The sequence below is a fragment of the Oncorhynchus nerka genome, linkage group LG7 (assembly GCF_034236695.1).
Source record: "Oncorhynchus nerka isolate Pitt River linkage group LG7, Oner_Uvic_2.0, whole genome shotgun sequence".
Classification (NCBI taxonomy): Eukaryota; Metazoa; Chordata; class Actinopteri; order Salmoniformes; family Salmonidae; genus Oncorhynchus; species Oncorhynchus nerka.
In genome coordinates, this window is record NC_088402.1 from 36,766,741 (window position 1) to 36,777,935 (window position 11,195).

An 11,195-nucleotide genomic window follows, 5' to 3' on the forward strand; every position below is an offset into this window, starting at 1 on the left:
ATCTGCCTGCTCCTTTCGACGGCGGATGGCTGCGGGCCGGAACCACTCATTAACCGCAGGAGCTTCGGTCTGGCCCGGGGTCCACAGAGCCAGGGCCGGCTGAAAACCCAGAACACACTGGAAGGGGGTCAACCCAGTGGAGGAAGGATGTAGCGAGTTCTGGAAGCGCCCACTCTCCCTGCTGGTCCTCAGGAACCTCCCCAGCTCCTGGCTCATCTCCACCTGCCCGTTTGACTGAGCCCGGTATGCGGAAGTGAGGCTGTCTGTGACCCTGAGCTTCTCCATAAAGGCTTTCCATACCCATGACGTGAATTGGGGACCACGGTCGGAGATAATGTCATCTGGAAAGCCATAATGCCGAAAGACCTGCTGGAAAGTGCATCAGTGACCTGGAGAGCAGTAGGGAGACCAGAAAGAGGGATTAAACGATTGGATTTGGAAAATCGATCCACAAACACCAAAATGGTGGTGAAACCGTCAGAGGAGGGGAGATCAGCAACAAAGTCAAAGGATAGATGGGACCAGGGATGCTGAGGCACAAAAAGGGGAAGGAGCTTCCCTGCTGGAGTGTTCCGAGGGGATTTGGTTTGGGCACATACGGAACAGGAGTTGACATAGCGAGTGACATCCTGTGCTAAAGTGGGCCACCAGTATTTCCCAGGGATTGATTGGGAAGTGCGAGAAATACCTGGATGTCCAGTGGCGACAGCTGGGTGTTCCCAGGTCAGCAGCCGGTCCCTTATCCCTGTAGGAACGTAAATGAGCTCGGAAGGACAGTTAGTGGGTGCGGGCTCCCTCTCTAGAGCCTGGCGGATGTCCACAGCTCCAAAGGAGCTACGACTCGGGAGGATGGGATTATAGGCGCATTCTGGACAATACCCTCTCCGGAATCGTAGACTCGGGACAGGGCATAGGCCTTGGTGTTCTTGGAACCTGGGCGGTAGCTCAGTGTGAAGTCAAACCTTGAAGAAATGTGTCAACCTTGCTTGGCCAGATTCAGCCTCCTTGATGTCCGTATGTACTCCAGGATCCGATGGTAGGTGAGAATGACAAATTGATCCTTGGCGCCCTTCAGCTAGTGTCTCCACGCCCTAATGCCAAATTCACCACCAGGAGCTCACATCGACCGACGTTGTAATTCCTCTTTGCAGGTAATAGTTTATTTGAGTAAAAAGCACATGGGTACAACTTCTGTGGGTTACTCTGTCGTTGAGACAGAACTGCCCCCACACCTACCTCTGAAGCATCCACCTCCATCACAAAAGATTTCGTGGGATCAGGATGTTTGAGCAATGGGGCGGAGGTGAAACGTCCCTTGAGTAGTCAGAGGGCCTTGTCGGCTGCTGGGCTCCACACCAACCTACGGGGGCCTCCCTTAAAGGAGAGAGGTGAGGAGCGGCAAAAGAGCTGAAGTTCCTGATGAAACGTCGGTAGAAGTTGGCAAGCCCCAAAAAACGTTGTATACCCTTTATGGTGGTTGGGACTCGCCATGACCTGACTGCATCTACCTTCTTGTCATCCATCCTCACTCCCTGCGGACTGATTTGGTAGCCTAAGAAGGAGACAGCCCTCTGATGAAATTGGCACTTCTCAGCCTTGACGAACAGATGGTTAGCCGGGAGGCTTTCCAGGACTGTTCGAACGTGAGTGATGTGATTCTCCAGGGCAGCCGAGAAGTTCAAGAAGTCATCGATATACACGACCACCTGGCATCAGAGCATGTCCCTGAACACCTCGTTAACAAATGCCTGGAACACTGACAGAGCATTGGCTCAGCCAAATGGCACCACCAAGTGACCAGACATCATGCTAAACGCTTTCCCCCTCCCGGATGCAGATGAGATTGTAAGCACTCTGTAAGCACTCCGCAGGTCCAGTTTGGTAAAGAACCAGCCCCTTGTTGGAGTGCCTCTTGGATGTCATCTTTTCAGGATGGTCACTCCTAGTGAGAGTAGCAACAGTGCTGAAATATCTTACCGTGGACTAACTTTTATATTTATATATATATATATTATTTTTTTACCTCCTTTTTCTCCCCAATTTCGTGGTATCCAATTGTTAGTAGTTACTGTCTTGTCTCATCGCTACAACTCCCGTACGGGCTCGGGAGAGACGAAGGTCGAGAGCCACACAACCCAACCAAGCCGCACTGCTTCTTAACACAGCGCGCATCCAACCCGGAAGCCAGCCGCACCAATGTGTCGGAGGAAACACCGTACACCTAGCGACCTGGTCAGCGTGCACTGCGCCCGACCCACCACAGGAGTCGCAATTGCACGATGAGACAAGGATATCCCTACTTGCCAAACCCTCCCTAACCCGGATGACGCTAGGCCAATTGTGCATCACCCCATGGACCTCCCGGTCGCGGCCGGCTGCGACAGAGCCTGGGCTCAAACCCAGAGTCTCTGGTGGCACAGTTAGCACTGCAATGCAGTGCCTTAGACCACTGCGCCACCCGGGAGGCCATGGACTGACTTTTAGAGATACTTTCGTAACCCTTTCCAGCTTATGCAAGGCAACAATTCTTAATCTTAAGTCTTCTGAGATCTCTTTTGTTAGAGGCATGGTTCACATCAGGCAATGCTTCTTGTGAATAGCAAACTCAAATTGTGTGAGTCTTTTTTATGGGGCAGGGCAGCTCTAACCAAAATCTCCAATCTTGTCTCATTGATTCGACTCCAGGTTAGCTGACTCCTGACTCCAATTCGCTTTTGGAGAAGTCATTAGCCTAGGGGTTCTATTAAGGCACAAGACGAGACCCAGATGCAGACACAGGAGGCAGATGGTTAGAGTCTTTGATATTTATTAACAATCCAAAAGAGGTAGGCAAGAGAATGGTCTTGGACAGGCAAAAAGGTCAAAACCAGTTCAGAGTCCAGGAGGTACAGAGTGGCAGGCAGGCTCGAGGTCAGGCAGGCAGGAATGGAGTCCAGAAAACAGGCAAGGGTCAAAACCGGGAGGACTAGTAAAAGAGAAATAGAAAGCAGGAGCACGGGAAAACACGCTGGTTGACTTGAAAATATACAAGATGAACTGGCACAGAGAGACTGGAAACATAGGGATAAATACACTGGGGGGAAAAGCCACACCTGGAGGGGGTGGAGACAAACACAAGAAACAGGTGAAACAGATCAGGGCGTGACAGGTTCACATACTTTTTCCAACATACACAGTGAATTTTTAATTGATGAATTCAATATAGACAAGAAAAATACAATAATTTGTGTGTTATTATTTTAAGCACACTGTGTTTGTCTATTGTTGTGACTTAGATGAAGATCAGATCAAATTGTATGTCAAATTTATGCAGAAATCCAGGTAATTCCAAAAGGTTCACATACTTCTTGCCACTGTATTTATTTACAAAAAAATATATATCGGGGATTGTAAATGATGCAAACAACTACATTGATGGAAGCTACTATCTATATTCAATATTAAAGCTGATCATAATAAAAACAGTTCTGTAGGTATGAGGTTTGTGCAGTAGGCCTGATATATTTTCACAGCATATTGGCTATATGCCTGGCCTGCCAATATTGTTTTTCTCAGACCATATTATATTTCCAAACTCAAGCTTTGATCACAAAATAGATCAGTCACGATGAGCATAAACTGAAATAATTTGCAAATAATTCGCTTTTTTTTATTTTACTGGACTGATGGTACCGGCATCTGATGGTCATGGTGCTTTCAAGACAACTGGGAATTCAGAAAAAAACGAAATCAAATAATGATGTTACTGAACTTCAGGTTGGAAAGTCGGAGCTCTAGAAAGATGCCTGAGTTTCCGAGTTTGATTACTTTTCCCTAGTCAGTTTTTTCTCAGTTCCCATTTGTCTTGGACGCATTGAAGGCGGAGATTTCCGAGTTCCGATGTGTTTTTAACACGGCATTAGTCTCAGCAGAGACAAATTCCTGTTGTTCCTATGACCAGAGAAAGTGAACTACTCCTAACACGACGAGCTGCTAATAATAATATCAATACACTTGTCTACTCATTCATTGCAGCTGCAACGCGAGTGGAAGTAGAGAAGCGCGTTTTATGTTTGTAATAGCGTTGAATAAAAACTGTGTTGATAGTTCTGGATAAAACGTAGACATGAACTCACTCATAACAACAGCAGCACGTTGCTGTATTCTTTGACAGCCTCTCTCTCTGATCATGGTTTTAAAAGTTATGAAATCTCATGCAGGCTTGTATCTCATTTTGCTGTGGCCGGAGTCGTGGATGCTTTAGGGAGGCACGGTGATTTAAGCTATCCGATTGTCCAGCACAGTAGACGCAGTCGATTTAGCAGATCTCCCAGTTCGTCGGGTAGAGTTTTTCTTTTCAGACAAATTAAATGTTCAAAATGCGAACAGTTTGCCTACTTGGTGTGCAGGGTAAGCAGCTCCAGTGTAGATTTGGCATTGTGTTTTAGGTTATTGTCCTGCTGAATGGTGAATTCGTCTCCCCGTGTCTGGTGGAAAGCAGACTGAACCAGATTTTCCTCTAGCTCCATTCCATTCCATTTCTTTTTTATCCTGAAAAACTCTCCAGTCCTTAATGATTATAAGCATACCCATAACATGATGCAGTCACCACTATGCTTAAAAATATGAGGATTGGTACTCAGTAATGTGTTGTATTGGATTTGCCCCAAACATAACAAACATTGCATTCTGGGCAAAAAGCCACATTTTTTGCTGTATTACTTTAGTGCCTTGTTGCAAACAGGATGCATGTTTTGGAATATTTGTATTCTGTACAGGCTTTCTTCTTTTCACTCTGTCCATTTGGTTAGTATTGTGGAGTAACTACAATGTGATTAATCCATCCTCAGTTAAACTCTATAACTGTTTTAAAGTCACCATTGGCCTCATTGTGAAATCCCTGACCGGTTTCCTTCCTCTCCGGCAACTGAGTTAGGAAGGACGCCTGTATCTTTGTAGTGACTGGGTGTATTGATACACCGTCCAAAGTGTAATTAATAACTTCACCATGCTCAAAGGGATATCCAATATCTGCTTTAAATTATTTATTTATTTTGCAAGACATTGGAAAACCTCCCTGGTCTTTGTGGTTAAAACTGTGTTTGAAATTCACTGCTCAACAGAGGGACCTTAAAGATAAAATGTAATGTATGTGTGGGGTAGAGAGATGAGGCTGTAACAACAAAATGTCAAGTGAACGGGTATGAATACTTTCCCGAAGGCACTATATGATAGAGAAAGTATGTCCTCCAGTGTTCAACCTGAGCAGTAGCAAGCCTATGGCCACTAGAATAATCGTCTCTTCCTCAAAGCTGCTGTGTGGCGGAGATACAGCGACTGTGAGAAGAGACGACTAATTCTATTTGTTTGGGAAACACTAATCTCACCTGCCAGACTTTACATTACTTTTATGGTAAATTCAGAGACATTTGTCTGGCTCTGTGAGATAAGAAAAATTATTGGAGTGGCTGCAAAGCCAATATAACAATGCAATGACATGGTTAACAGTGTTACACTAACTGTGGAATAACATCCATCACAATCTTAAACCGCTTTTATAAGGGTATGAAGATCATATGACACACTTATGACTATTGTATAAAGGAAATTCAAACCTCATACTTTAAATGTCTTGTAGAAGCCTTGCATACATACTGTGCAACATTAGCAGAAACCTTCACTCTGCCTTGGGGCAACATTCCTTTTATCAGAAACTTTAACTCTGCCTCAGAGCAGTTTCCTCTACCAAATGTTTCCCACTGTAGATGAACATTTCAGAATTTGTACCCTAAGGACTTGAATACTGGAACTAAATTAACATGAAAAGTCTGTGACGACCCTCCCACTCTGTCTGCCGTATTCTCTCTGTTATTTCCTTATTAGGATGCTGGTGGGCGGAGTTGGGAGGGTCGTCAGCTACATGGGAAACACCTGGGCCCGGTGTCTCCCAGGATAAATACACCACTTCCCCATTCATGGAGGAGACTCTCTCCATGCAGACACCCTCTGTAGATTGTGTTGTGGTTCTTGGTGGCCGTTTGTTTGTTTGCTTTGGCACCTTTCATCACCCTGCATTATCACATTCATGCATGCAAAACACTCACTTACACTACTGATTACACACACCATTGTATATATTTATTTGCTTTAGTTAATAAATATATATTTTTCTACTCCTTATCTCCACGTTGTCTCCCTTTGTTACGGGCTTTGAGCCGGTTCGTGACAAGTGGGAGCTCATCCGGGATCTTTGAACTACTGGTTTGGGAGACCGTGGAGGTACGTGTTTGCATATTGTGGTTGAGTTTGATAGGCCCAGTATTGGTTGCCTTTGTGGTTTGGTTTGTGTGCTGCGTTGGAGAGAGATAATGGTTAGTTTCCAGGCCCTGCCTAGCCTGTAAACTCTTGTTCTACTTTCTGTTGGGAAGTCAGTCTGAGGAGGTGAGTAAATCGGCTGTGTACCTCGGTGGGAGATTTGGGTAGGGTAGTGGAACTTGCTACCCGGAGCTATAGCCTTTTTCCCCTGATAGGTTTAGCGACGTGTTTCATTTTTTGGAATATGTTGGGCATGGTTAATGTTTGTTATTTTTGTGTGGTGTCTGTGGACTGAGCAGTTGTCTCGGGGGCACATCCGTGGCTTGGTGGAATTTGCCAGCATGCTGGGGAGTTCTATTTCCTTGCCAGCGGGCTACAGTGCGTAAATTCCCACCGCAAATCTGCACGAAGACTAGGGTTGAGTTATTGTAGGTTTTGGGGAAGCTCCGTATCTCATCTCTCTTCTGTGGTACTCAGGGTGATTGTCAATTCTCGGGTTGTGGTCTTGTGTGCTCAGCAGAAGGGAAGAGCCAGAATTTTTTTTTGTGTGATTATGGCGTCTTATGTAGATAAGTTCATTCGCTCTCCATCAGAGGAATTGTTAGATTTAGGTACTAAAGAATAGCTGTTGAAGGTCGCGGAACACTACAAGGTTGAGATTAGTGATAAACGTCTAAAGAATTCTATTGGGTTGATATTGAAGGCCAATCTGATGGAGTGGTATTCTTGAAGTTACCACTGGGCCAGCCTCTGCTGAGGATTTGTCGTCTCCCCGTAACGTTACAATGGACATTCCATCGGTTAGTCCTAGTAGCCTTCTTTTTGAACAGCAGAAAGAACTGCTTTTGTTACAGCTGGAGCATGATCGTGAGAAGAGAGAGCATGATCGGCAGCATGATCGTGAGAAGCTAGAGCATGATCGTGTAAAATATGAAAAGGAATTGGCATTTAAACAAGAGATGGAGCGTGCTAAAATCAAATTGCAACAAGAACGTATAAAGTTGGTTAGGGAAGGAAAGATCTCAGGGGAGAGTTTGTTTTGGGAAGGTGACCCAGATTTACCTAGGGGTAGTTCCGCTTTTGGTCGTGCCCCAGAGACATTTGATATTGTTGGGAACTTACGGTTATTGCCTCGGTTTAATGAAAGGGACCCCGAGACATTCTTTTCGTTGTTTGAGCGGGTTGCTGACGCTAGGAGTTGGCCTGATTCTGACCGCACTTTAATGTTGCAGTGTGTGCTGACTGGTAAAGCGCAGGAAGCATATTCAGCTCTTAGTGTACACGATAGTGCCAGTTATGATAAAGTTAAAACAGCTGTGTTACAGATTTATGAATTGGTCCCTGAGGCTTACCGCCAACGATTTAGAACTTTAAAAAGGGATGATAACCAAACTCATGTTGAGTTTGCGCGACAGTTGTCTTTACAGTTTAATCGCTGGTGTTCCGCCTCTGCAGTTGTGACTTTCCAAGGGCTGTGTGATCTGATTATGTTAACAATTTAAGGACACAATTCCTGATCGTATTGCCACGTATATTAATGAACAGAAAGTAAAGAATGTTGCTGAAGCTGCAGTTTTGGCAGACGAGTATGTGTTGACTCACAAAAGTGTCTTTGCAGAACCCCGTATTCGGAAAGAGTGGGGGCGTTCGGATAGATTTGGGCTTCGCTCACCGAGATACTTTGGTTCTCGGGCAGAGTTCTATTCAACTAGGGTTGAACCTGACTCCCATGGTAAAGCTGACTTTGGGCAGGAGTGTCACTACTGTCAAGGTTCAGGTCATTGGAAAAACGAATGTCCACTTCTCAGGTCAAGGGGTGCTTACGCTAAATCTAAGCCTACTGCGTTAGCTGCACCTGTTCCACATCAGTTCATTCATGACTCATTTCCTCAGGCCCAGGAGAATGTGAAAGTCCATATTGATCCAGACTATTTACCTTTCATTACAGAAGGTTTTGTGTCTATGTTAGGAAGTAAAGACCTTGTGCCAGTGAAGATCCTGAGAGACACAGGTGCCTCTGAATCATTTGTGTTGGAGTCTGTGTTACCCTTTTCTGCTGAGACTGATTCGGGGAATGGTGTTCTAATTAGGGGAATAGGTTTGAACACTCTTGTCAGTTCCATTGCATAAACTGATGTTGGATTGTGGGCTGGTGAAGTTGTTGTGGGTGTGCGTCCTTCGTTGCCTATTGAGGGTATCGATGTTATCCTTGGGAATAACTTGGCTGGTGAGCGTGTATGGCCTGTCGTGTTTCCATCTCCAGTGGTTTCCACTGAGCCGTCATTTGTTGGGATTCCTGATGAGTGTACAGAGTTTCCCAGAGGTGTTCTCTGCGTGTGCAGTGACACGTTCTATGAGCCGTGGCGAACTGGTCACTGCGCCGACTAATGATAATAATACAAAGTATGTCACTGTTTTCCCTGCTATCCCGTTATCTATAACCCGCTCAGATCTAATCAATGCGCAACGGGATGACCCCACGTTGGAAGAGTTGCGTGATCAAATTGTGCCTATCGAACAGTTGGGAGATGTCGCCCATGGCTATTTTCTCCAAGAGGAATGTCCTGATGAGAAAGTGGGTGTCTCATGATAGTGTTTTTCTGGGGGAGGCAATTAGTCAGGTTGTTGTACCAGTTAAGCTTCGTGAGTTGGTGTTGGAAACTTCTCACAGCGACTTGGCTGGACATATGGGGGTGAGGAAAACCTACAATCGCATATTAAGACATTTCTTTTGGCCTAGATTAAAGAGGGATGTTTCTGATTTTATCAAAACTTGTCACACCTGTCAATTAACTGGTAAGCCTAATCAAGCTATTAAACCAGTACCATTATTTCCTATTCCTGTACTCAGCCAACCTTTTGAGTATCTGATTATTGACTGTGTGGGTCCTCTGCCTCGTTCTAAAAGGGTAGCAGTTACCTGTTCACTGTGATGTGTCAGACCACCCAGGTTCTTCAACAGCTCCATATTAAACACAATTTGTCTAGCGCCTATCACGCGCAAAGTCAAGGAGCACTGGAACGTTTCCATCAAACACTTAAGTCTTTGTTGAGAACTTATTGTACTGAGATGGATAAGGATTGGGAGGAGGGGTTGCCTTGTTTACTGTTAGCCGCTAGGGAAGTTTCACAGGAGAGCACAGGTTTCAGTCCAAATGACCTTGTGTTTGGACGTAGGGTGCGTGGACTTTTATCTGTTCTCCAGGATGACTGGAAGTCTCCCGAGCCTCCTCAGTCCCTGTTATCGTATGTGTGTGATTTCCGGCGACGGCTGTACACCGCTGGTGAAATGGCTAAAGAGAAGTTATCATCTTCACAGGAGAGGATGAAGGGCATATTTGATCGCCGAACTGAGCCTCGTCACTTTAGTCCAGGTGATCAGGTTCTTGCTCTGCTGCCAATTGTTGGTTCTCCTTTTCAAGCCAAGTTTCAAGGTCCATATACAGTGGTGCGCCAGTACACTGAGCAAATTTATCTAGTTGCCACTCCAGAACGGAGGAAAGCACACCAGCTGTGCCATGTAAATCTGTTAAAACCCTATTCTGCACGTTCCTCTGAGACTGAACAGTGGGATTCTACAGAGGACGGTAAAAACCTGTTCTTTTGGCTGATACCGTTGTTTCCTTGGGTTCTTGTCGTGCTAGAGCTGTGCATGAGGAGGAAGATGTTCCTGGTCCTGACGATTGTATATTGCCAGGTAGATTGAAAAATTCAGAAACACTGGATATTTTAGACAGTCTTCTCACTCACCTACCTGTTGATGGGCGGAAAGAGATGGTTGGTCTGATTCAGAGATTTCCAAGTTTGTTTTCTGATACACCTACACGTACAAACTTAATAGAACATGATATTGACATTGGAGGTGCTGACCCCATTCGTCAGCGGTTCTATAGAGTTTCTTCAGAGAAACTACGTTGTCTGGATGCTGAGGTCAAGTACATGCTGGAGAGTAAGATAGCAGAGCCTTCTTTCTCCAGTTGGGCTTCTCCCTGTATCTTGATCAGGAAACCGGATGGAACAAACCGTTTTTGTACGGACTACCGTAAGATAAAGTGTCACAAAGCCAGATTCATTTCCTCTTCCTCGGATGGAGGACTGTGTTGATCAAGTCGGTGCAGCTAAGTTTGTGAGCAAATTTGACCTGTTAAGGCTATTGGCAGGTGCCACTGACGAGTAGGGCACGTGAAATCTATGAATCGCTGGAAGTGACTATGAATCGCTGGAAGTGACTGAATTGTTGTGAGTTGTAAAAATTTAGAAGGACCCTGATGTTCTTTTCGTTGGAGCTTGTAGCTGTTGGTCTTTTGTGCCATGTTCCTGAATGTTTACATGACTGACCATTGTTTCGGGTTGTCATGTTCTATCTTTCCTGTCTGTTCCCTCCTGGTCTTGTGTTCTTCTTTCCTCTTAAAATATTGCTTCCTATGCACAAAGGTTGCTGAGGTCTGGGGAGGAGGAGGTTGGTTGGTGCAGGTGGAGGTGTGAACACATAACCCCTCGTAAATTTGGGACGCAGAGGCCTGTGTCAATTTGGGACGCAGAGGCCAGTATGTTGTTCCGGGGTCCTTGTTGGTCCCCGGTTTTATGGGGGGGGATGTGACGACCCTCCCACTCTGTCTGCCGTATTCTCTGTTATTTCCTTATTAGGATGCTGGTGGGCGGAGTTGGGAGGGTCGTCAGCTACATGGGAAACACCTGGGCCCGGTGTCTCCCAGGATAAATACACCACTTCCCCATTCATGGAGGAGACTCTCTCCATGCAGACACCCTCTGTAGATTGTGTTGTGGTTCTTGGTGGCCGTTTGTTTGTTTGTTTGCTTTGGCACCTTTCATCACCCTGCATTATCACATTCATGCATGCAAAACACTCACTTACACTACTGATTACTGATTACACACAC